Source organism: Taeniopygia guttata, chromosome 26 (assembly GCF_048771995.1).
Source record: "Taeniopygia guttata chromosome 26, bTaeGut7.mat, whole genome shotgun sequence".
In the NCBI taxonomy this organism is placed as follows: Eukaryota; Metazoa; Chordata; class Aves; order Passeriformes; family Estrildidae; genus Taeniopygia; species Taeniopygia guttata.
In genome coordinates this window covers 5,877,203-5,903,948 of record NC_133051.1, presented here as the reverse complement: position 1 = coordinate 5,903,948, position 26,746 = coordinate 5,877,203, and the positions used below count along the sequence as shown (strand labels likewise).

The window sequence follows — 26,746 nt, the reverse complement described above, 5'->3', positions numbered from 1 at the left end:
CGGGCCAGGAGGGACATCCATGGCAAGTTGGATCTGAGTCAGTGTGCCCCCGGGCCAGGAGGGACATCCATGGCAAGTTGGATCTGAGTCAGTGTGCCCCCGGGCCAGGAGGGACATCCATGGCAAGTTGGATCTGAGTCAGTGTGCCCCCGGGCCAGGAGGGACATCCATGGCAAGTTGGATCTGAGTCAGTGTGCCCCGGAGACAGGAAAGACATCCATGGCGAGCTGGATCTGAGTCAGTGTGCCCCGGGCCAGGAAGGACATCCCCGTCCTGGGGGCACCAGGCATTACAGGCTGAGTGAGGGAGGGATTGCCCCATTCTGCTCTGGGCTGAGGAAGCCTCACCTCCAGTGCTGGGGTCAGTTTTGGGTGTCACAAAATGAGGATATAAAGTTGTTGGAGCTGTCCAAAGGAAGGACACGAGGGTGGTGAAGGGTCTCGAGGGGTTTCGAGGAGCGGCTGAGGGCACTTGGTTTGTTGAACACGGACGAGCCTGAGGTCAGAGCTCATCGGGGGCCGCAACTACTCCCGAGGGGCAGCGGAGGGACAGCTCCGATCTCTGCGAGCAGGGACGGGACTCAGGGAAGGGCTGGAGCTGTGTGAGCGCACGGTCAGGCTGGAGCTCGGGGAAAGGGTGCTGGGCACTGCCCAGGCTCCCCAGGGAACGGGCACGGCCCCGAGGCTGCCAGAGCTCCAGGAGAGTTCGGACAACGTTCCCAGGGATGCGCAGGGTGAGGTTTGGGGCAGTCTGTGCAGGGCAGGGGTGGATGATCCCGGCGGGTCCCGGGACATTGCTCAGCTCCGTGGCGGTGCCGCAGCTCCCGCTCGGGCCCCTCACGGCCCGGCCGTGCCGCGGGCGGCAGCGCCCCCTGGCGGCTCGGCCGTGCCCGCGCGTCCCTCACGGCCCGCGGTCAGGCTGAGGAGAGCAGCGGCTCGGAGCGCCGGGCTCTGCCCGCCGAGGGCTCCCCGAGCGCCGGGCTCTGCCCGCCGAGGGCTCCCCGAGCGCCGGGCTCTGCCCGCCGAGGGCTCCCCGAGCGCCGGGCTCTGCCCGCCGAGGGCTCCCCGAGCGCCGGGCTCTGCCCACCGAGGGCTCCCCGAGCGCCGGGCTCTGCCCACCGAGGGCTCCCCGAGTGCCGGGCTCTGCCCGCCGAGGGTTCCCTGACTGCCGGGCTCTGCCCTACGAGGGCTCCCCGAGTGCCGGGCTCTGCCCGCCGAGGGCTCCCCGAGTGCCGGGCTCTGCCCGCCGAGGGCTCCCCGAGTGCCGGGCTCTGCCCGCCGAGGGCTCCCCGAGCGCCGGGCTCTGCCCGCCGAGGGCTCCCCGAGCGCCGGGCTCTGCCCGCCGAGGGCTCCCCGAGTGCCGGGCTCTGCCCGCCGAGGGTTCCCTCACTGCCGGGCTCTGCCCGCCGAGGGTTCCCTCACTGCCGGGCTCTGCCCGCCGAGGGTTCCCTCACTGCCGGGCTCTGCCCGCCGAGGGCTCTCAGTGCCGGGCTCTGCCCGCCGAGGGCTCTCTGCAGAGAAGCACAAAGGTGGTCAGTGTTCTCATTCCGCAGCCTACTCGGAACAAATCAATATCGTTAAGGGAAGTAGAGATGCACTGAATTTTTTTGTCAGTAGGATTATCAGATTGTGAAGGAGTCATTTGCTTGTTAGACAATTCATGGTGTATTCCATGAGCTGCTGTAGTTAGTCCTGATTGCTGGGAAGAGTGACATTTCCATCTGGAACATGTCTAGCTTCAAAATCCATGGATGGAAATCCATGCGTGGATTTTAATGCTTTTTATATTTAAGACCCTTCTGTTATCAAAGTGTCCTTTCCCCCTGAGGTTCTTAGATGAAACAAGCATGTGGATATTTGTAACAGACTTCAAATCTGGCAATTTCTTTGCAGTTAGATTTAAATTATGCAGATCCTGGGGCAAAGAATATTTGATTTTGATTATTTTCTGATTGCAGATCATGCTAGGAAACTTTTCAGCCAAGTGTTATCTAACTGTAGCACTAGGTGTTCAGATACTGATAAACACATGGAATTACTTATAGTGACAGATGGATAAGAAACTGTCCTTACTAGAGCAAGTGCTGTTTAATTTCAATTACTAAAAGACAGCCTGAGTTATGATTCCCATAAATATAATCCTGACCTGAGAATTAAAATATTTTAAAATGTATTTGGGTAAAGGGAGGGCGTGAATGTTACAATTTTCCTTCCAGATCTGACCTACCCTTCCTCTGTTTTTCAGTCTTCCAAACGGTTCTCTGGTAACCTATCAACCTTTCAGATATCAGGAGAGCACAATATTCTTTTTCCTTTCCGGTGTTTGACTGTTTCCTATGTGGTTTACAATTCCAGTTTTATGCTTTATGAACAGCAAAACTCCTATGAGTGTTTCTTAGCTCTGCAGATGATTGTTCAGATTTCACAGAATTAAAGAATAAAATTATAGAATGGTTTGGGTTGGAAGGGACCTTAAAGCTCATTCAGTCCCACCCCCTGCCAAGGGACACCTTCACTATTCCAGGTTGCTCCAAGCCCTGTCCAACCTGACCTTGGACACTCCCAGGGATCCAGGGAAAACCACAGCTGCTCTGGGCACCCTGTGCCAGGGCCCCACCACCTTCACAGGGAAGGATTTATTCCCAGTATCCCACTTAAACCTGCCCTCTGGCAGTTTAAAGCCATTCCCCCTTGTCCTATGTGCTTCCTGTTTCTCAGCTGCTTCTATGCATGATAAGCTCAAATTCCTTGTTCAGGGTCCAAAATAGCCCTTCCGAGTACGAGGAGGAGCTTTCATAATAAAAATAATCTTATTCCTTGACTTAAATATTCAATTTACGTGGAACTACAACTGCTTTTCAACTCCGAGCAAACAGCCCCAAACCCATACTGGACTCCCATTCTTCCAGGGACAATGAAACTTGCATCATACCTTTGGCATCTGTGGGGCTGTTTCCATTTCCACTGACTAATTACCGGAATTCTGGGCCTGGCAACTCTGTCTCTGAATGCAGCTCAGGAATTGCTCCCTGGAATACAAAGGAGGTCATAAGGGACTGTATTTTTCCAAGTGTTTGGGCAAATTCTCTGCTCCTTTGTTTCCTTCCATGATTTTAATTTTTTTTTTTTTTAATATATTTACTTGCTTTGCATCAGGCACTTGCATGCTGGGACAGTCTGCAAAGCTCACACGGGGCTGTTGAGAACTGCTTAGATGCCCTGGCAAACACACTGGCCTTGTTTTCTTTTTTCAGGAGTGTTCAGAATATGCTGTGCTTCAAATCCCGGCCTGTCTCTGAAAGCTGTGTCTCAGAAAATGCATTGCAAGGGTGTAAAATCCCAGAATCCTGTCATTTCAACAGCAAGCATGATCTGGGTATTATTTCTAGTATCACCCCTTATAGGCCAAGGTGGGAAGGAAGATAGATGAACACCAAATTTCCTTTTCTGTTGTGTTCCAACAAGCCTTTCCCAGTCCCAGCTTGGCATTTTGAGTCCTCTCCCAGCTCTCCACTAAACAAATGAGAGAGGTTCATCCAATTACCAGTTTTATTCTCTCTCTGCAGATTCCTTCTCCTCTTGGGCCTGGTTTCTCTCTACTCAGACAGATGTGAGCTGCACAATCCCCCTTGGATTCAGCAACTCCTCCTGCTCAGTCCATCTGAGCCTCACACTCACCCAGATGATCATGGTGTGTGTGATTTTGGTGGGCAGAACACAGGATGACCTGTTTGCAGGCTCTAAGATGTGGGTGTTCCAAAGGAACATTCCCACTAAATCTTCCCTTGCCAAGGGAAAGAAGTTTCCATATCATAGTTCAGCATCACTGCCCTGCTCAGGTGAGACCCCACCTGCAGAGCTGCCTCCAGCCCTGGGGGCCCAGCACAGGAGGAACCTGAGCTGGAGCCAGGCCAGAGGAGGCGCCAGGATGATCAGAGTGCTGGAGCAGCTCTGCTAGGAGGAAAGGCTGAGATTTGGCATTGTTCAGCCTGGGGAACAGAAGCTTTGGAGTGACCATTTCGTGGCCTTCCAGGAGCTGAAAGGCTGGACAAGAAAGATGGAGAGAGACAACGTCCTGGAGGGACAGGACAAGGGGAATGGCTTCCCACTGCCAGAGGGCAGGGATGGATGGGATATTGGGAAGGAATTGTTCCCTGTGAGGGTGGGGAGGCCCTGGCACAGGGTGCCCAGAGAAACTGTGGCTGCTCCATCCCTGGCAGTGTCTAAGGCCAGGTAGAATGGGGCTTGGAGCAACCTGGAATACTGGAAGATGTTCCTGCTCATGGCATGGGGTTGAATGAGAGGGGCATTAAGGTCCGTTCCTGCCCAAACCATTCTGGGATTCTATCATGTGGTAAGAGCTGGAGTTGCTGCCCATGGGAAGAGCCCCTTCCACACATTTTTGCCATAGCAATATCCCATTCTCAGCAGTGGAGTTTCCTTGATTAAAACACAGAACTGTCAGACAGGAACATTTGTCCCTGGTTAATGTTGCCTCTGGACATGAAATAGACTTTGAAAAAGCCAGCTTAGTTGTTCTGCTCCCCATTAATCAGTAGTACATTCTGGGCAGTTGCTGTTGATTTATCCATGAACCATCTCTGACAAAATGTAATGAATGCTCATGAAATGTTTTAATTTGGCATAATTTCCCTGGAAGGATTAGAAAACTAAGAAGATGCTTTGTTTCCCAGGAAACCTGGCCTAGAAGATAATAACATGATCTGTCAAATGTGAAAAACACTAAGGAAAAACAGGTTATCAGAACTGTTGCTCAAGTTTAGCAGAAGGAATTCTGATATGTGTGAAGGCTGAGGTATTTTTGAGCTGGTCTAGCTGTTTGGGTCAGCATGGAAAATGAGGTATGGAACTGATTCCATGGTGAGTCACAGGGGGTCTGGGACAGCTGGACAGGGATTTTTGCCCAGGCCAAAGAGTCTCTGCTGTGGATTACAGTGGGAGCAGTTCCCAGGAGAAGGAGGTCCCTGCTTGCACGTGGATATTTCTCCTGTATTTACAGCCTTCCCAGTGAGAAGGACTGACACTTTTATCCTCATTCTTACAGACCAAATACCTTGAGAGCTGCCTGCTCTCAATGCCCAGTGACAGAGAAAAGGCTTTTTTCCCCGAACTTTTGTGTGTTCATTGCCTCTGGACGCAGGAGGCTTCCACAGGTCCAGGGGACACGTAACACAAGCAGTGTGGAGTGGAGATTTTCTGCAGAGATTGGGCCACTGGAGTGATCCCAGAACTATAAGTTCTTGAGTCTGGTCCTAGCTCAGCCCTGTGGTTTAGTCCCAAATAATCTGTTGTTCTCTTTAGGGAATTAAAATCTAATACATATAAAAGGGTCTAATAGTGACTTATTTCATAGTGCTCTGGGACTGTTTATTACAGAAAGCCTATTAAAAAGCTCTGCTAATCTCTGAGCTGTATTCCATCATCTTTTCCAACCTTAATGATCTAGGAGCTAGAGGAGGATGTGCAGCTCTGCTCTTAGCCTGGAAAGTGGCAACAGCAGAGAGGCAGGGTGCTGTACAGAGCTCCAAACATTGCCAGCCATTCCAGGAATACCCCTGGGGCAATCCCAGGGGGGCACGTGGAATTTATTGCAGCCAGCAGGAGGTCCCAAAGGCCCTGACTCACAATCTGCATCACAGGAGGGAACAAGCTGTTGCTGCTGTCTTGACTTGAAAATTGTCTGAGCCAAGTAGGAAAAGGAAACTGCTCCAAAGGGCAATGGAAAAAAATGTTACTCAAATTCAAAGCTTATGCCTCAGGATCAAGGAAGTTTACTAGACAGGTTTTAAACTGCACATTTCTGTGGTACTTCAAAAATGCATCACGGCTGGAATGTGAAATCAGAGAAGTGAGTGGTGAAACGTGCCACGTCCTCTCTGCTTTCACTTGACTGCCATCGGGACTGGGCTGATGTGCAACACCAGGGAAATACCAGTTCCACCAGTGAGGTCCGGGAGCCGGCTCAGCTCCCGGGGAGGGAGGGATGCGTTGCTGGGTGTGCTCCCTCCTCCCTGGCTGCAGTCAGAGCTGCCGCCAGCTGGCAGGAGATGAAGATTTCACTGACAGCAGGGGCTCAGTGGCACTTGCAGCATTTGCATCTCCTTGTGGTGGAGGAGGGGGTAGCCGGCAGACAGCAGAAATCCTTAAAGAGAAGTGTCTTCTTCCACAAAACTGCTTTAAGCTGGGAATTGATGGAGGTTTAGGCATTTTTTCAAGTTTCGGTATAAGGACAGCAACAGCAGATGATGTATGAACTGTAGCAGGTGCTCAGTATCACAGAGAAATTCTCCCTGAAAACCAAGGCAAAGGGAATTCTGAACACACTTATGGCCTTTAAGGAGGTAAATTTGTTTGTTAGTTAAACAGAAGAAAACCAGGGAACTGAAAAAGCCTAGAAAGCCCATTTATTTTCTTATTTCTCTGAATATTGATAGCTTTCCATCCAGAAAGGCAGCTTTTAAAACAGACAAATAACACTGTGGAGTCTAAAAGCTTTGTCATAATTAACATTTGGTTATTGTTATATCTGGGGCACCACCATGCTGCTTGCTCTACCCTTCCTATGAAATGTGATTTTCTCTTGGCACAGAAAAACTGCCTGTGTTGTATCAGAAGAATATTTGGACATAGCATTCAGATATCTGAGGGAAGTTTTGGTTTCTGTTCAAATAAATCATCACTCCAACATGTTTATGACAAATGATTTTGTTAATTTTTTGGGAATCTGTCCTGCAGGCCACAGGATGGCAAGGGCTCCACTCGAGTTAAACTGGCAGCAGCAGTGCCTTTCTCCTGCTCCTCCTCCTCACCCCAGGAGTGAGGAGTCAATTTCTTTGCTTGGCTGCACCTTGAATTCAATGGTTTTAACTCAGCTCTTTCACATGCACCATCAGTGTTGGGGGAACTTTGGGGTCCAGAGCCTCAGCAGTGACAAAATGTAAAATTATCCCTGCAGGCTGAGCTGCTGAGGACAGAATCCCAGTCAATGACTGAAAAGTCCAAAGAGCTTTTCTGAATTCCACCCCAAGTTACTCCTTTGCAAGGACAAAACAGAAGGGAAAGGTCCAAAAAGAGCCTTGTTGTGTAACTGGTTTCTTCTCAAATAAACAAAAGTGCTGCTGAGTTTTCCATTTTCCATGGAAATTTGCTAGAAAGCAGGGGAACTGAGGAGAGAAGGAAATTTTAAAAATTATGTATCCAAAGCTATTCTTGTGCTATTTATACAAAGCCTTTGCATCTGTAACTGCATGTTAGAGAGGTACAAAATGTCCTTCCAGAGCAAATGTACTCAGACTAATTCAGACATATTTGGCAACTCATAAAGGTGTTTAACTGTTCACGGATCTGGGTAGAAAAGTCAAGTACTTTTGACTTTAAGACTGAAATCAGATGCTAATAGTGACTTATGTTTATCTCAAGAACCTGCCACTAAGACCAAAATGTCTTTTTTTACGCTAAGTCAAATCAACCCATGTCTAAAATCACTATTTATTGCATGTTAACTACAGAAAACTTCACTTAGTTTTATAAACCTCCTCCCCTCCCTCAGTTCCTATTAACCCCTGTAAGAAACAGTCATAAGGACTGTTAAAATATTTGCAATGTGTAGAAATATTAGCAGGTGTGTAAAGGAAAACCATGGCAATACCAGGACATAATTCCTATTTCGCATGGATCCCTATTTCAATCATGATAGAATCTCATTTTCTGACCCATTCACATGAGTGTTGCTTTTCTGCTTCTGGCTGGAACACTTGAAGGAAATATATTGATGTGATTGTGGTGTGAAGCTGTTTGGGTACAAGAAGAGAAAATTTCCATCAGGGAGAGCTGATCTGAGCACAGCTGCTGCTGCTGCTGCTGCTGCTTGGACACTTGCCAGTGTTTTAAATAGTCTTCTACATTTTCCCAGGTCTAAGAAGTAATAGAAAAGGCTGTTAAGAATGGAGTAGGATTAAGTGTTTAGGGAAAATTAGGGGAAAGGTATTGGAGTTTTCGTGCCTGGCTGTGTAGTGCAGAGGAGAATTGGAGAAACCCATTTCCAGTGCTCTAATCTGTGTAACCACAAACCAAGGGACAGGACTCTTCCTTTGAAATCATCTCACAGCTCAGCCTGCCCTTATTTCCATTATTCTCCCTCTAAATTTTCCTCTTCTGATCTTCTTAAAACAAACATCACTGAATTCCAGCAGGCCAAACTGGGAATGTGCTCCTCCTATTCCTACCCTTACATTCCCAAACTGTTTCCTTTAGCATTTACTGGCAGCTGCCCATGAAGTGCATGGGCCATGGATGCTACCAGAACATACATTTATTTCTCTGGCATTTCTTTCAAGTCAGCTCTGAGAATTTCACTACTATACAAGATGTCTGAAACAACATCAGTCCCTAGCCTGTGCTCTTCCCATCTCCACCTTCAGTCTGGAAAAAACAAACCCATTTGGTGCCTGAGTCTGTTCGCTCACATGGTGCGCACACGACTGCAGCTAAATCAGAATTAGCTAAAACAGGAAGCTTTTTTCAAAGCCTGTGCAGCCCAGCCAGGAAAGCTTCCAGAAACATGTGCTCTGAGATGATCTCAGCACGTTCATTATTCAGACTGTGAATAGCTTTAAAAGGGCCAAATTTCTTCGGGTTGAATCAGCTAGAACAGTAATTCAAATGGAGCAGTAAGGATCGCTTGAGCAGTTCAGGAAATGTTTGTTGGAGCCACTAAAAATGCAGGAGGTAGAAAAATAAAATTGACTTTGATAAATATGTATTAAAAGTTTGGGCTTATAAGAAACTGGAAAAGTAAATAGAAATACCACATTTTTTTGTAGAATGGTGATGATCTAAACCCTTTTAAGAAAAGGGTTTAGAAGAAAAACCATCCAGTAACAGCAACACTCCACAAGCAAATAAATTCATCATGAAAATATCAGACATGTTGAGTAAATTTTGCTATTTTAGGGATAAATTGAAAGTAGCCATAACTATAATTCAGGAATTTTACTTTTTAAAAAAAATCACAATCACCATCAATTTTGCAGTCAACCGGTTTTTCACAGTGGCTTAAGTCATGAAATTCTATGACTCTATAGAAATGCTTCAAACCAAAGACAAACCCTCTCATTTCATACCAAAAACTCGGGAAAAGCACAGACTGGATGTTCTGAAACCACACTAGAGGGCACTTGAGCTGCTTTTTCTTGAGTGGATAAAGGTCAGAGTAGTAGGATGCTTACCCAGCAGCAGCAGTGGACTGAATTGAACATGGGAATTATCAGGATTGATCAGTATTTAGTTGCTACAACAATCAATGATTTCCCCCAAAGCCTAATGGGGGGGGGGGGGGGGCGTAAATAGGTGTGAATTTCCAGGTCTAAATTTTGCTTGTAAGTACTGTAAGCAATTAGGAGGAAATAATGTAAAAATTGCTGATGGATTGCAATAGAGTTTTGTCTTGTACATGTATCAACCATAGAAATGTGGGATACTTTGGGAGTTTCAATGAAAATCTAGTCCCAAAGAGAGGAAATGTCTGGAGAGCTGAGCTGCTCTTTGCTCCCAATGTAGTAGTCTTGTTCCTGTCGTGTCCCCATTTGGATTATGATGCCCTAAAATGATTGATTTTGTGGGAATACAACCAACAGCATTTGACAGCCTTTCTGTAAAATATCCATAATAAATACTAAAGGCTAGGAAGGTAGTGAAGACCCCACTGCTTATAAACCACTTTCAGAGGTTTGGTTAAAAAAAATTAGGATTAGTATGTTGAGCTGATTAGTATGTTGAGTATGTTGAGCTGATTCCCAGTGTGGAAAACACCCACAGAAGTCTGAGTGTGTTTAGCTGGAGCAAAGGAGGCTCAGGGGGAATTTCTGGCTCTGCACAGCTCCTGACAGGAGGGGACAGCTGGGGGGGGTCGGGCTCTGCCCCAGGGAACAGGGACAGGAGGAGAGGGAACAGCCTCAGGCTGGGCCAGGGGAGGTTTAGATTGGATATTGGGGAAATTTTTTTCACTGAAAGGGTGATCAGACACTGGCACAGCTGCCCAGGGCTGTTGTGGAGTCACAATCCCTGAAGTGTTCCAAAGTTGTGGATGTGGCACCTGGGGACAGGGGTTAGTGGTGAACACAGCAGTGCTGGGGGAATGGCTGGACTTGATAATCCTAAAAGGCTTTTCCAGCTGAATTCCATGATTCTCTGATCTCTCAGGGGTCAAGGCCTCCCTGCCTTTGGTGCTGGGCCCCATATTTCAAGGTCCTGGAGCCCAGAGCAGCTCCTGGGCACCTTCGTGCCTGTGCAGAGCTCAGGTGGGCTCAGTGCTGCTGCACAGCCCCCGTGACATCTCATTCCTGCAGATGACCATGATGTGTTTGTAATGCAAACTCTGCTCGAGAACTGGCTGCTTCTGAAGCAGGAGGCACTGGAGTGGCTGAGTTTCAAACAATTCTCTTTTTGCCCTGACAGGCACAACCAAACTCCAGCTCGCAGCAGCTTCACTCTGTCATCGCTGAAACAAAGCTGCAATTAAATTTCTGGGTAATTTACAGACTTTCTGGTCAGTCAGGTTTCTCATGAAGGACATGGACTCTTTGTATGTACTGTGGAACACCCATTTGTTTGTGTGTCACACTCCTCACAGTCCCAGGGAATTGCTGGCCAGTTCTGTGACCTCTCTGTCTGTGTGTGTTTGCTGTTCCTTAGCCTCTCGTCCTTCCCCTTCCTGTGCCCTTGTGAGACCCCACCTGCAGCAACTCTTAAAAGAGCAACAGTTCAATTGCTATCCTACCCCTTCTGCCTTTCAGTACATGTTTCCTCATGAGTATCCAGGCACAGTGGGGGTTTTCCTGCTCCCAGCAGTGAGGTAGGACATGTTTATTGACAGGCTGGCACGTGCAGCACGTCCTTGCAGCAAGGACAAGCTGTGTGCAGAGGAAAAAGCCTTGGGAGAGCTGGACAAGCCCTCACAGGATCCAGGAGCCACCTCAGACCTCTCTTGCATTCCATTCACATGCCAGGTGTGCTCCTGTGATGTGGCTCCAGGAGCAAGGAGGCACAGAGTGAGGCAGGAGCACCTCCATCCATGTTTCCATGAGAGGGGGAGGATGTCTCCTGGCAGATGCTGCCTTTGCTTTTTTGGAACACTATTGGGTTGTGCTTGGAACCTGTTAATGAGATTAATGCAAAAGCTGAGTGGGATGGAGTGGATGGAGACACAGATCTGGTTTTCAGTACTGACATATTGATCTAATCTTTCCATGCTTTCCATGTATATCCTGGATATTTATGGCATAAGAACACACCACTAGAAACACTGAGCACCCAAATCCTCCAATTTTTATCACTTTTGTAAAGCTCCTCTTTGAAGTATCTTGAAGGGGATTTTTTGTTATAATCAGAATTTAGAGCACATGGGTAATAAAAGGAGTTATTCTGTAGTAACCTCCTGAATGGTAACAGTGCTGTGTACAGGGGAACTTGTCTGTCTAGAAGGAGCATATCCTTTAAAACTGCATAAATTTTACCTCCCTAGGAGGAGTTTTCTGTGCCTGAAATAAGAAGAAATTACCTCTCTTCTGTTGAGTGGAGATTTTGCAAATATATTTTGTTGTTGCTGTGTTTTTAAATTAATTTTTTTTTTAAAGCAAATACCATAACTTGAAGTTTTTGGTGAACTCCCTCCTTGACAAGTGTTTTGGGGTGAAATAGAGAACAGAAATGCAAGTTTATGAAATTCTGAGGCTAATGACTTGTTCTTTAGCTTAAATTAGATTGTTTCCATGACAATCCTTCAGTTAATTGCACTTAAGCCACTTAATACCACAGTTTCTTCTGGGCTTCCTGTGCTGATGCATGTGCGGCCTGACAGGAGCTTTCTTAGCAAAGCAGCTGAAATTGCATCAGGGAGGACTCAGAATAAGGAAAGGAAAAGAGAACTGAGCAAGAATAAGAGAACAATGGACAATAAGTGTAGTCTGACCCAAACTGCTGCGATGCACGTGGAGCTGGAGGATGAGTTAGGCACAAAGGAAGGAATGAGAGCAAAAACTTCTCCCCTGGGTTCAAAGCTCTTGGTAAAAGCATAGGAGAGACCCTCCAGTTGCTGAGGTCAAACATGGAGGAGATGACTGTGTAGAGATTTAAGATGTCTGGAACCGTCAACTTTCCAATTAAATTACAAAACAGTGCTCTGAACGGGGACAAACATGCAGGAAGAATGTCTATGTGATGCCATATGACTTGATTTGGACAAGAGGTAAATTTTAAAAATAGTGCATAGGCAGAGTTAGCAACAGATCTGGACTCAGAATTTTGACCTGTTACTGAAAAAGCAGCACTTCAGATTTTAGATATGGAATTATTTCTCTAAGCTGTGTGGCTGAAGAAAACAAGATGGATGGGAGTCAAGATCTGTGAGAATTTTCTGGAAGTCAGTCCTTTTCCTTGGATGGTTTTGGTAATATAACCTGCACAAGTTCCCTGTGCTTCTTAGTGCCTATCAAGTGAAGTTGGGTGATGTTGTGTTGGCCAACATTTTCTTTTACATAACCTGGATAATGTAAGGGGAAATCTGTCAAGAATTTATGAATGACAACAAAGCTGTAAAATGCTGCCAGAATGGGGGAAGACAAAATTCAAATTACAAATGACAGATTGGGGAAAACCTCTAAAAGAGTAGCTATAACTTAATCACAGCATAGAAGATCATGGAGTAGTGTAGAAATAAACATCATTATAGGGGCAGCATTGGGAGCAAATGGCCAGGTAAGGTCTGCAGTGAGGAATTTGGGAGATGCTGTGAGCTGAGCAGAAAATGTTGCAGGGAAGGAGGCAACCCCTGGTTAATGTGGACAGGTCCCTGTTTGGGGGTGATCATGAAAATCAGCACTCGCAGCCCCTGTGGGGTTCTGCTCCCCAGGAAAGGTGGGGACCACTAGGGGACAATCCAGACCAACTTTCAGCTCTCTGATCCCTCTTGGAGCTGCAAACATGAGATCATTCCAGGAGATCTCCTGCATATGTCCTACATATGTCTCAAGTCTTCCCTGTGAACTCTGCAACTACTGCAAAGAATAATACAAAAGCACAGCCCGGATGAGATGGTATCAGAATGTAGCAAAAAAGCTTAAAATGTAAGGAAAAAAAATTCCAAGTGACAAAAGCTGGATGAGTCTGGAAACTTGCTCCTTTGTAGCTCTGTGATTGGAATCCTGCTTTCTGTCTTTGGCTGTCCTGTTTGATTGCTCAGAAATGGGGGAAGTCTAAACCCATTTCCTTGATTCTTACAGTCAGAAGCTGAATGTCTTTTTCCCAGCCTTCCCCTGCACTTGCAGGCCAGGTAAGGAACTTCTCATGGATGCTTGTGGTGATTAAGGCTGCCTGGCAAAATTGCTGGTGCTGTTCAAAAGCTGCTGGAAATCTCAGGATTTCTGGTGCCTCTGATGTTGGCTTGTATCTGCCTTTCTTCAGTGACTTTCACAGGTCCTTGAGAATTAAACACTTCTGCTGGAATTGAGGTGGTGTAGGAGGGTCACCATTCCCAAATCTTTTTTCTTTCCACCCACATCTCTTGGGTGTTTTGCCTGTTGGTCATGTGTCAGTCATGCCCTGTTGCAAACACTTGGGGAGACACAGATTTGTTCTGGCTCAGGATGTTTTCATGCTTTTAAGGTAAAAAAATTACTTTTTTAGTGTAAAGATGGGATGAGCCACCAACCTTTCAGGCTCTGATGACTGCCAGCTTCCCCTGATCCTGCAGAGAGAAGGACATGGGTAGGGTGGGTTTAGATCAGATGTTAGGAAGGAATTGTTCCCTGTGAGGGTGGGCAGGCCCTGGCACAGGGTGCCCAGAGCTGCCCCTGGATCCCTGGCAGTGCCCAAGGCCAGGCTGGATGGGGCTTGGAGCAGTCTGAGACAGTAAAAGGTGTCCCTGCCATGGCAGGGGTGGCACAGGATGAGCTTTAAGTTCCCTTCCCACCCAAATCATTCTATGGTTCTACAATTTTACGACCCCATCAATACTTATTATTGAACATTAATTTTTTTTTCTGAGCAATAACTTCAGCATCTTCTTTTGGTGGCTGCAGTGAATTCTGGGCTGAGCTCAGATATCAGGGTACTCTTGGTCTTGTGTTCCTGGTGAGAAGTGAACCAACATTTCAATGTGTATTGAGTCCTGCCTGATAAACCTGGCAGTTTACAGCTTCCCTATAAACACCACTTTGCATAGCAAATATATTTCAATCACTATCATCTGTCTTGCAGGTTTTGTTTCTTCCAGGATAACAAACCCCTCCTCTGTTTGCAAGAGTTTTTGCTCTTTCCAAGAGTTGCAAACTATTTACTGAGGCTGTAGCCTCAGTAAAAGGAACCATACGGCTGAGTTCAGATCCTCCAAGGAGGAATATGGCTGGAAGCAGCTCAGGTCTCTGCACTGAGCTGTTAAGGCTGAGCTTCCAAGTTTCTAATCAAAAGCTGAAACCAGATGGAAGTAAAATGTGAAGAATAATATGAAAAATATGTTTCTGAGGAGATCAAATGGAAGACAGAAAATGAAAATGTTCTCAACTGACTGCAGGGTTCCTTCAGAAGCAGCTTTGGAGGAGTCACCTCGTTCGTCCTACACCTTTATTTTGTCCCTAGGTGCACCCAGGTGAAGCCTGTGGAGCTGGGGCTCCTGCCAGCACTGACTAGGTCAGGTTTTCTGTGTTACTAAATCAGATTTAGGAACCTAACCGGTTTTCTGTGCTCTCCAAAAGCTCTCCCTGCAGTAAGCAGCTGAAAGGACAATAATTGTAGGTGCCAGCTCTGCAGGTAAAACTCTGTTCTTGTTTCTTTATTTGAGGCAGTTAGGATGAATTTCTCTGAAGAGCAAGATTTTGAAGGACCTGAAACCTCCTGATCTGAAGATCCAACAATTCAAGAAGGAGAAGGGAAAATAAATAATTATATCTCTCTGACAAGCAAGATGTGTCCTTATTCAGAGAACAGGAATACCATTCTTTCCTTCTTTGGGGAATACATGAACAGAAAAATGAACCCGGAGACAATAACATAAGAGTGTTGTCAAAGTATTCCAAAAAATAACTGAGAGTTGTGCAGATGCCAAGTCTAACTTTGGCTGATTCTCTTTTTTAGGAATGTTGTAGAGCAATTTTCTGAATTCTATTAATATAACAAGCAAACAGACTTTGGATACTCTGGATCTACATTGTGGGAAGTAAAGGTGATTTCTTTGAGATTTTATAGAGGCCAAGAGCCTGCATGCTTTTGAAATATGAACTTAAATGTTATTTATAAATTAAAAGATGGTTAAAAGTTTAGGGAGGGGAAAGAGGGGCACAGGATGTGTGCAGGCCATGATGAGGGATGATTACAACAATAAATTCTGTTTATTCCAGCCATGGCAGGGAGGATGAACAGGGGAGGTTTGTCCATGGCTCTAAGTCCATTCCTTTCTGTAGCACTTTGCCTCCTGCAACAGCAGCTCCGTGTGAGTGTACATTGCTGTGTCCTTCTGCAAAATGAGGATAGGAGTGAACTCTGAACCTTTCACCACTGAAGTGCATTTGTCTTTCCCAGATGTGGTTTCCCAGACTCCTGGTAACACTGGGTGTCCTCAAGCTCCTTGCAGGGCTGACAGTTTGGATGCTGAGCTCCAATACAGGAGGCTGAAATGTTTATTTGATTCCTTTCTCATTCCCAGATCTCTCAGTGTCTTACATGTATAAAGGAAGAGGCTAAACAGAGGGACAGATAGTTTTATAGTAATACCAAAATCCTGTTTAGGTGCTAAAAGCAGCTGACTTTGACAAAGTTATGGTTTTTGGGTTTGCTGCTGTTGGCTTAGGCGTCCTATATTTCTTATCTCTGTTTTTTTTTCCTGTTTTCTTTTCCTATACTGATAAAATGAACCAAGAGCCTTGAAGTTTTCCCCCTCTTTTGGGGACCAGACTGTCCCACAGGCACCACAAGTCCCAGGTTGAGAGCAGTGGGCTCAGCTTTCCCCTGTTACTGCTCCAAACCTCCCCTCAGCTGGAGCCTGAGCCTCTGTCAGCAGCGTCAGAGCTGCCATGGAGGAGCCCCATCCTTCTGCTGCTTCCATCACACTGGGAAAATCAACACAAGAAACTTCACTTTGACCTCTGGCTTAGAAAGGAAGGCAACTTGAACACTGAGAATAAACATAAAATGGAGGAAAATTAAAGCACTACCAAGTCACTCCTATATATTCTGTTTATCTTTTGCTGTTGATCAGACTCTGCTTGACAAAGGATCTTCTGTGCCTTCACAGCAAAGATGTGAATGAAAGTAACAGGAATTCAACAACAACAGTGAATTAGTTCTTGTAATGTTACCTGTCAGCAGTGGCAGACAAGAAGCTGTCTCCAGATGATTTCAATTTCACACATCTTCTATCTTCTAAACAGCTTTAGGTAATATTCCAGCAATCAAAGAGGGTAGGAAAAACTGAGTAACAGTGTCTCCTGAGTCAGGAAACATATTCCTAAGCATGCTGTCACAATATGACTGCAGGAATGCAGATTTAATCAACTTCTAACAATATATGTGTCAGATTTCTAGGCAGGATTCGCTATTTTAGTGTTGTGTGGATGTGTGCAGAAAGTACTCAAAGCAATGTGCTGGAGCAGTGAGGAACAAAAATTAATAAAACTAATTTGAAGTGGCTAAAAAGGCAAGGCTGTGCAGGTTGCAGAGTCTTCATTCAAAGTGAAGGCAAAGGCAAAAATGCCTTTGAGAGTAGAAATGTTTTGAATGAGAAGCACAGCCTTGAGTGGAATCCGCAAACTGAATGAGTCCAAACAACTCTCACAGAAGAAGAAAGGGGAAACCAGAAGAAAGGAGACAAAACCCCCAAGCAACTCTTAGGAAATGTTGCTCCAAAGTAGTTATGAGGAGAAATGAGTAGGGGCTTAATTTTTAAGGCCTCAGAGGCTGGTTAAGCTCTGGCTGGTGCAGCACACTGGAGGTGTTAAGACCATGCTCCTGCTTCCGATTTCATGTGCTTTTGCACTTTCCAGCTCTCAGTCCCGACATGCTCATCTCTCCTGCTGGATCACTGAATTAGGAGTGGCCTTTAGCTAAATATTTCCTAAAGCTCTTGAAACCTCAGATCTAGTGGGTCAGGAGAGAGTGGCTGATACCTTCCTTTTCTGATCTCCCCATGTTTCTCCTTCTTTCTGTTTTCCATTTCATGATTGAGTAACACGAGCTGAACCAAATGGTTGGTATTGCAGATCTTAGAATTCCAAAGTGCTTTGGGTTGAGAGGGACCTTAAAGCTCATCCAGTTCCAATCCCAACACCTTCCACTATCCCAGGTTGCTCCAACCTGGCCTTGGACACTTCCAGGGATCTCTGGAAGCGAGATCTTCTTTTTTGTTCCAATTCTTATTACTCTTTCTTTTAATTACTATTAATAAATTTTTCTTTATACTCTTTTAAAGTTTTAAACCTACTTTACCTTTCTCCTAATCCTATCTCACCACAAAAAATAAGTACATTAATAATTAACCAACACCAAACCCACAACACTCTTTAAAACATTAGCCAAAAAAATCTCAAAATTAACAAAATCTCAAATTAACAAACCAAAACCACTACACAGGGGCAGCCACAGCTTCTCTGGGCAGCCTGTGCCAGAGCCTCCCCACCCTCCCAGGGAAGAACATGAACGTGGCTGCACATTTGCTGGATGTTCCCATTTTCTTGCTCCCTAAAACCAGACAGAGCATTCCAAGACTCCTCCCTGTGGCACATTTCTCCAGGCCTGGCTGTAACCTTGCCTTCTGTCCTAGGCAGACCACAGGAACATCTCTCAGGAGTGTTCTTTGCTGCAGGACTTTGTCTAAACATTTTCCCACTGGATCTAATCCAGTCTGGGATCGCAACTGTCGTGAGAATGCAACAAATCATTCTGGGAAGTATCTAATTTTGCCCCTATTGGATAAAGCAATGTTTATGCACAGCCAGAGCCACATGACAGAGGAGAGGGTACTCTTGAACCCTGTTAGCAATGTGCACTAAAAAAATACCAGAGCTCCCAAGTTTTTGTATGAGTAAATGGCAAAACTACTGTTTCCTAGTTTGAACAACCCCTGATTTGAACATCACTGGAAAAAGGCCAGGAAAGCAACTGGAGTCAGCCCAGAAACATTTTTTATCCTTGTGGCTGCTTTATTTAATCAATAAACAAACAAACAAACAAAACTCCTCAATAAACCAACAACAAAGCCTTTTCAAAAATGTACTTTTTCTTTGAAAGGGTGTTTTAGAGCTTTACAAGGATGCTTGAGATGTGGTACTTACACAGAGACTGCCAGGGAAATGCGAAACATAAAATAAATACTACAAGTGCATGTGGTTTTGCTCATTTTCAGTCCTGCCTCAAATACATAATTGAGTAAATAAAACATTGTTCAGTTCCTCTGTAGGAACTCCTTCACATTTCCCAGGTGCCTGCAAAGGGCCAGCCTTGCACAGAGCTCTCTTTAGCAGTTTTCCAGTGGAGGACTGCAGAGCTCTCACACATCCAGGGCAAATAGCCAAGAAATTGATTATTCTATGATTATTCTAATTGATTATCTATGGCTTACTCTGAATCCTCTTGGAGGGGTGGCTTTACCTCCAGCTCTAACTGAGGCTTAGCTGAAAAACAGAGCATTTAATATGCACCTGAGGGGAAGATCTGAGGCAGCTGAGTGACAGAGGCTGTGTTGGGAAGGGGGAAGCAGCCTGGCAGGAGCACTGCTGCTGTTGCAGCCTGTTCTGCAGCACCTCTGCAGGGTAAAATGTCTGTTCCCCCAGCCACCACTTCATCAGAAACACTAAAACTGGCTGGGGTGCTCCTGCCTCCAGCTGCCATTTCACTTTAGGGTATTGACAGGGAAGATCCTTTGGGAAGGAATAAAAGCTGGTTTGAAGGCTCAGATTGATGGAACACCCACCCTGAACATGGTCACCTCTTGGGGAGAGTCACAGCATCTCCTGGGTGGTAATCTGGGAAACAAATGAAGGTCTATGGCACAAAGTGCAAAGCAGATAAGTGAAATATATTGCAAAAAATAGGAAAATTAGAATGAGAGCTGCTGCTGTTGAGAAGCATTTTAGAAATAGTAATAAGCAAGATCCTGAGCACACACAAAAAGAAAAAGTCAGTGAAAATATGAAAATAAAATATAAATAAGAATGGGATGGAGAAAATTGGCTAAACCAAAACAGAAACTGGGCAATGCTGAGAAAGTGACAGTGTGAAATGTTTGTTGAATCACCTTTGATGCTCAAACACAAGATCCTGTTACAACTGGTTAACACAACGTAGAGCTGGTTGATAGATGGGAAGATAAGTGCTGTATACTTGCCTGAAGACTGATGGGTTGTTATGAACATTAAGAATAAACTATTACAATCAACACCATTATTCAGCCCAGTGCTGAGGGAGCCAGAGCAAAAATCACATTTATTAATTTGATTCCCCCTGTTTTCCCTCTCATGGCTTTGATGTTCCGAAGTTGATGTTTAAGCTTTGTTGATGACAGTTGTATTGGGAGTTGCTAATCCCCAAATGAATCATCTGTTCACTCATCAGACAATGTCTAAGCAGTTTGATAAAGCTGAAGGTGATCTGAGTTTATGGAAGATGAGATAAATTTTTTTTTTTTTCCAATCTGTCCCAAATCCATTGTAGATAAGATAATCTGTATCTTAAATTCTCCAAATAAATGTCTGGCTATTTTTAAGCAAATCAGAAAATTAGGACGAGTAATGTCTTTAATACATTGGTGAAATAGAAGCAATTTGTATTTCAAGTGCAGTTTTCAAGCAAGTTTTTGGGTTGGTTATACTTGAGGTGCTGGGCACTCCATTTTGCATTTTCAGAAAGAAAAATCACTTGACGTAACTTAATTGGATGGTTCTAAAGTGACAGAGAGTAGATTACATCGGCTATTAGGCAGCTATTCTTCCCTGTGAGGGTGGTGAGGGGCTGGAATGGAATTCCCAGAGCAGCTGGGGCTGCCCCTGGATCCCTGGCAGTGCCCAAGGCCAGACTGGATGGGGCTTGGAGCAGCCTGGGATAGTGAAGGTGTCCCTGCCATGGCAGGGGGAATGGGATGGGCCTTAAGGTCCTTTCCAACCCAACCCATTCCATGATTGTATGAAAATGGGGATTTGTCAGCAGTGCTGAGCTTATACAGGATCTACTCCTGGAATGTGTGCCCTTAATTTTCACAGTTCCACTTTTCTCCCTGTGCTAGCTGTAGAAATTGCAATCAGAGTAACTGATTGCACTCGGCACAGCAGAAAGCCTTTAACTTCTCCCAGAAGCTTTACTGCCACCATTCTCCTGGCTCTGAGCTCTCTCTTACTGCAGCAGCATGGAGGAAGCATGAAAACTCCAATGGAAGGTTGTCAAATGAAACTAATCCAAATGTTTGGTTTTTTCTCTTTCCCACGTCAGCAATTAGTCGCTAATTGTACCAGTCCCTTCAAAGCATAATGAGCTGCACTCTGTGTACGTCACTGTGGCCAGGGTGGAGCAAGAAGATGCTGGAGTTAGACGTGGCTTTTCTGCAGCAGCTCCTGGCCTTGTGGCAAGAAGGGTTTCTGCAGTTCTGTGGCAGAGCCACGTGTGGCACCTCTGCCCCTGCAGCTGGCAAAGAACGCTGCAGGAGCTGCCTGCTGGGGTGGCTTTGGGCTTTGGGATGGTGCTGGTGCCTCACTGGTCCCTCTGGGCTCACAGCTCACTGCAGTCACACAGCTGAGGAGCTGTTTGCTTCAGCCTGACAATAACCCTGGCCAAGTTTGTTGTCTTTGGCTTCAGGGATCTGCTTTGGAAGCACACTTTGAAAGGGAACTTCAAGAACTCTTGACTTCCTAGAACCAGAGGACTGGGCTTCCATCATTCCCCAGTAAACAGTCCCAGTTTAGAAATGTAGAACAGCACTTTCCCATTAGATACTGCTTTTCCTGTGCTACTAATCATCTAAATTTATGTATATGATTCCAAAACCTCTTTATTGCTCTCCTTGCCCATTCTGATTTATAGTCTTGAGAAGTTTCTTGAGAAGGGACTTTCCACACAATTTTGCATTCTGGTCACCTTCACTTCTTCATTTCAGTTCATTACAGCTGTTCTGATTCAGAATAATTTTAACAAAGCCTCCAGTTTTACTGCTTGCTGAACAATATTTGTGGCTAAAAATTTCTTATAATTGTTGTCAGTGACGTAAAGACTTTTTAAAACTTTGTGCAAAGTCTGTCTGCTTGGGTTTTTACTACCTTAATAAGAAAATGTTTTCCATGACTTTCTGAAAAGTATTCTGGACCTTGTGTGAGAAAACAAAATAAAAACTTGGGTTTTACATTTATAGGCTTGGTATAGTGGACATTGTCTAGCAAACTGAGCACACTCTTCTGTTATTTCCCCGTTGAGCAGTTCCTTTCTGTGTCCAGCATGTTCCACCCCACTTAAAATGTCAACTCACGGTGTCTAAAGGATTGGAATGCACATGTTTTTAAAAATTTCGGTTCCAGTCCCTGTAAAGAGCCTAGAACCAAAGCAATCTTTTGCAGCTGGTGACACGAACATTTTTCCTTTCCCTTTTCTTCCTGTGCATCATCAATCCAGAAAGAAAACAAATAGAGCTTGAATGTCATTGCAACAGATCAAACTGAATTTGGGAATGAGTGCTCAGCTTAGCTCCTAAATGAGACAAGTCCTGTTCTAATTAGAACCTGTAATAAAAGGCTCATTATTTATTGCTTAATAGACCTGTCACCAGGGAATTGGGATTGTGCACACTCCTTCCTTCCTGTCATAGCTTAACTTGTTCTCAGACTTGGACTCTGCGCAGTAGAACTGGAATGTTCCCAAATCCAATGATTCAAGAGGAAAAAGGGAAACGGAACAAAATCCCCAGAGGACACATCTGATCAGTAACAACAGCAGATGTGTTTTGCACAGAGGTGCCACGAGCATCTGTGTTCATTCCAGGCTGAAGGCATCACCTGGGCCGAGATTACCGCAGAGCTTTCTAGCCCGGTGAGTCACTCCCCACCAGCTTGGATCACAACCCTGGGGGCAAGATCTTGCTAAATGCCTGACAGGGCCCACTGCTTGTGGATTATAGAAATAGAAGTGATAAAAAAAGAGGCAATCCGAGGCAATCCGTGAGTCAGTGTGCTCAGTACAGGCTTGCCTTTTCCAGGCAGAAGGAGTCTTCACACAGGCACTGGAGCCCAGCACCACTTTGCACAGTGGGTCTGGTGGGGTTTGTGCAGGAACTGCTGGCAATATTCTATTTAAAAGCCATGTGTGCCTAAGCAGTGCTTCAAAAGAAAAAGCCATTCGCATTTGAAGCAGCAATCCATTTCACTGACTTAGACATGAGCAAGTTTGGATAGGTTTTATTTTTCTTTTTGGTGTAAAGCAAGAAAAATGTTTCTTCCAGAACAGTTTGTCAGGAACACAACAGAATAACCTCCTACTCCATCTCGTCCACTTTAACTGTCAGATTGTGATGTCCCCATCATTCAGCCACCAAAGGTGCACAGCAAAACTTGGCAGCTTCGCTGTTCCTCTTCATGTCTCAGAGAGTTTAGGGAAACCCTCCAAAAGCTATGAATTTCTGATTCCCTTGGGAACTATTTGGTGCTTGAAATCTGGAAGGACAAGAAGGAAAACTCAAAGAGCACTGAGGAAATGCTGAATAGATTGTCGAAGTAAAGAGAATTATTGCAGAACAGTTATCACTGTGAGGATAAGGACTAAATATTTTATCTGGCCAGCACCTGGGTTCTGCTGTAAAATTTGGCATACGGGAAAGAGTTGATCAACTGATCTTCTTTAACACCAACCAAACCAAAGAACATCCTTTTTTTTTTAACAAGATCTTGGTCCTGTCAGAATTCCCTTCTGCTATCTGAAGCCAATGGATGATGTCTCCTCGCCAGATTAGAAGCTGGATAATTCTGTCTTGTATTTTCTTAGTTCCAGCCCTGTGCCAGGTGTTCTGCTGGAGTGTTTTCTCTATGTATTAAACTGCTATTCAGTGGTAATCCCATATTTTGCTCTGCTTTGGGCTACATTCAGTGTTCCTTAGGTTTTGCTGATTCCTTTTCACTTCCCAAAGCAGGGTGATACTGAAGTGTCAATGTACAATCCTTGATGGATTTTCTGACCAAGGGATTCAGGATTGAATGTCGGGCCCAATGATTTATGTCAGGCCAGAGATGCCACATCAGGGCATTTGCAGGCACAGGGACACTGACTTCTCCAGAGCACAGAATTCCTCAGGAAAACACACTGAGAAAAGTGAAAACACACACACACAGTGATTCCAGCCCTGCAAGATAATTCCCTGAGCGGTTGTAATTGCTCTCCTGGGGTGCTGCTTACTAAGGAAGAGCCGGCAAGGGTGTGGCTGCTGCTTAATTGCATGCTTGAACAAGGGATTAGAGTGAGCAGCAGTGTCATGTAAGGGGTGAAATGAAACTGGGAGAAAGCAGGACTGTTAGGTAAACCATCTCAGCTCTGTCAAAGTCAACATTTCCTGTCTGTACTGCAGCTGAAGGGAAAATAATCACCCGGGCCCGATGAAGCACAGCCTGGTTGCAGGTGTAGCTGTTGGAATGGGCTTTCTGCCATCCCAGGCTTTTGGCATCCCCCGGCAGCAGGGGTGACTGGGTAACCTGTGGGTTTTAGATGTGTTGTTGCCACCTCCCACACCCTCTATCAAAAATAAGCCCCACCAAACTAATTACAGCAGTGATTAGAGGATGAGTCCCATGCTGGGTGATGGAAACTGATTATGATCCATGTCTCTAGAGATTGATCTGTTTTCCTCCAGGCAAAATTTAACCTTCACTCCTTAGTCAGACCCGCTGAGCAGGAGTGAAATTGTGGGTGTCAGGCATGTGGCATTTGGCTAAAGGTAAAACCAGACTGATCTGATTTGCTTTTAAAATATCAGGATCTCACTTTTCTGTCCTCAGATTCTAAAGAGAATTTCAGACTTTTGAATTAGCAGCTATGCAATTCTTCCAATCAAACTGCTTCATAGCAATCCCTCTAGTTGATCTCCTTTTAGATGAAGTAGCTTTATTTTTTCTTAGCCATAAACGTTTTCAATCCTTATATTTAGAAGCAGGGCTTTAAGAAGAAATGAAGATGCTCCATCTTTAGGGAAGCAGTTGGTTATCATGCATATATATATATGTATATATAATTAAAACTCGTAGACTTCTTAAACACCGGGAAGACAATTCAGCCCACAGTGAGTAGCATTTGTTCCAAAAGCAGTGGAAAAGCTGAGGGCATCAGAGGAACTCCTGGGAAATGCAGAGAGCTGTGAGTGAGCAGCTAGTGTTGAACAAAGTTGGTCTGTAGAGATCCTTCCTCACAGGTTTTTCAGCTGTCACCTTACACAAAAAGCTGAGCAGGCCATCAGCTCCATTCTCCACGCTGAGCTACAGTCTTGACTCATCATACAGATCTTATGCAGCTTTTACAAGTGAAAGTGAATTATCTGAGTATGATGGTCCTGTCAGCCCTTGGATACAGCAGAAACAAAGCAGATGAGGCTGATTTGGGTGCTTTGGCACCTTTTGTTTCAGCAGCATGAGTTGAGCTGTGGTGTCACCTGGCCCTTCTGTTCCTCACCCCTTCTCCTGCAGTTGTGGGTTAGGTTTGATCACCTGAGATCTCGCTCAGAACCCAGCAAGTTCTTGCAGAGCAGTTAAATCCTGCAGTTGTTTTCTTCTTTCCCTAAAGTGACCTCAACAAACAGATTTCCTCCTCTGCTCTGCTGTGTGGCCTCTTGGCGTGATGTGTAATTAGGGATGGCAGGTCCCAAGATTTGCTTTAATTATGATGGAATCCCAGACTGGTCTGGGCTGGAAGGAACTTTTAGGATCACTTTCTTCCAAACTCCTGCCATGGGCATGGACACTCTCCACTATCCCAGGTTGCTCCAAAACCTGGCCTTGGATAATTCCAGGGATGGGGCAGCCACAGCTGCTCTGGGCACCCTCAGGGAGGAATTTTTCCCCAATATCCCATCTAAATCTACCCTCCTTCAGTTTAAAGCCACCCCCCACTATCACCAAGTGTCCTTGTCTAAAGTCCCTCTCCAGCTTTCCTGAGGAAGAAAGGCATCACTTCCAGGGCTTCTGAAGAAATGCCAGGTCGTAAACATGTTTGGAATTACCAAAGGCATTCAGAAGACACTTTCAATTGCAGTTCTCTTGTATCAGTGGTAAAATAATCTCATTCTCCATAAACTTAGGAGTCCTGAATGAGCAGGAGCTCCATTCTTCTCTAGTTCCATTGTGTCAGGTCTGGAAACCAGTTCTACAGCAGTGTGTTACCATGGCTTTAAGGCCACTGAGGGGCAGAGGTGGAAGCCTGCTCCACTTCCATGCTGTCCCCTGCCTCAGAACACTGTGTGTCACTGATGTCCCTCCATCCCTCCTGCGATGGTGACAGGATTCTGCTGCTGTGTCAGCTCCTGAGACCTCAGTGATTGCACTCAAAGCACCCTGAGCCTTCCTTGCCTCCTCCTGCTCCAGAACAAGGAGTTATTTGGAGGCTCAGGACAGCCAGGAGCCTGCCTCCTCCTCGGCCTTCCAGATAAGTGATTATTCACAAAAACTTTGCAAATATGTTGTTCTGGAGAGAGCCACACTTTCTCACTGGGACATTGCTGCCCCACACCATAAAAACTTATCAGAGGGGAGTGAAAACTGGCAGAGCAGAGATGGTCAGGGATGATGTCTGTGCCCTCCACGTCACACAGACTGGCACTGTCCCACCAGGAAGCACCTCTTGCCTGTCCTGGGCTAATTCCACTGGCACTGTTTTACCCCAGCACGTTTTCTCTGGGGATTTGCTGCCCTGCTGTGCTGCTTACGTGGAGGAAGCAAAGGTCAGCCCTGCTTTTTGCATTAAAGCAAGCACTGTGCAGGAGGGTGGCTGTGCCCTCTAGGATTTGGAAAGGACCATGCAGAAAAACCTTGATGGTATTTGTTTTGAAACAATTTCTGCAATGGAGAACAGCCGCTCTTCCAAGGGAAACAATGAGAGGATCTGGAGCTTTTGGAGAGTTCAGTGAAACGCCCAGCACAGGCCTGGGGCTCCGCCGGGTATTTCTGGAGGTCAATGTCCCCAACACACAGAAATCTTCAGCACAGGGTTATTTTGGGTCCTTGCTAAAACACAGCCTCAGTGATTTTTTTATTATTTATTTTTGGATTTTAGTCTGTCATGCATGAAAATACTTACTCTTATGGCAGGTCCCATTACCAGAACACTGGCTTGAGAAAATTATCAAATTTGGATTATAAGGCACGTGAACTTTTTAAACTTATATTAGTATATTGACATTTGAAATCCCATCACTCTGATATAGTTCTGAAGTAATGAGCTATAAAATACCATTTTAACACAAAAATACACACTTTGAGATTCTATTCTTGTGCAAACAAATGTTCCAAAGTAATTCAGAATGGATTATTTTTTCAATGAAAGTAACAGTGGGCAATTTTAAAATATGCACTAAAGTTCTTACTTATAAATTGATCTGGCAACAATGAAGAATTAGTTTTTCTACCAGGACTTCACTAAGATGATTAATTATATATGATTAATACCTTTATGGATAATTAGTAACACTGGAAGCAAGTTTTGAAAGTTCTGTTTCGTTCTCTTGATATTTGGAC

At 45.2% G+C, this 26,746-nt stretch overlaps 1 long non-coding RNA gene across 2 annotated transcripts in view; it reads left to right on the top strand.

Annotated features, from left to right (window-relative positions):
• The first annotated feature begins 468 nt into the window (after positions 1-468).
• The window catches only part of LOC115498575 (uncharacterized), a 47,060-nt gene continuing 20,782 nt past the window's right edge, over positions 469-26,746 (top strand). The window contains exons 1-2 of one of the 2 annotated variants that reach the window (XR_012052057.1): positions 469-733; positions 10,476-10,566. This is a non-coding gene — a long non-coding RNA (uncharacterized lncRNA). The remainder of the gene's footprint in view (positions 734-10,475; positions 10,567-26,746) is intronic. The other variant, XR_012052056.1, reaches the window with a different exon arrangement.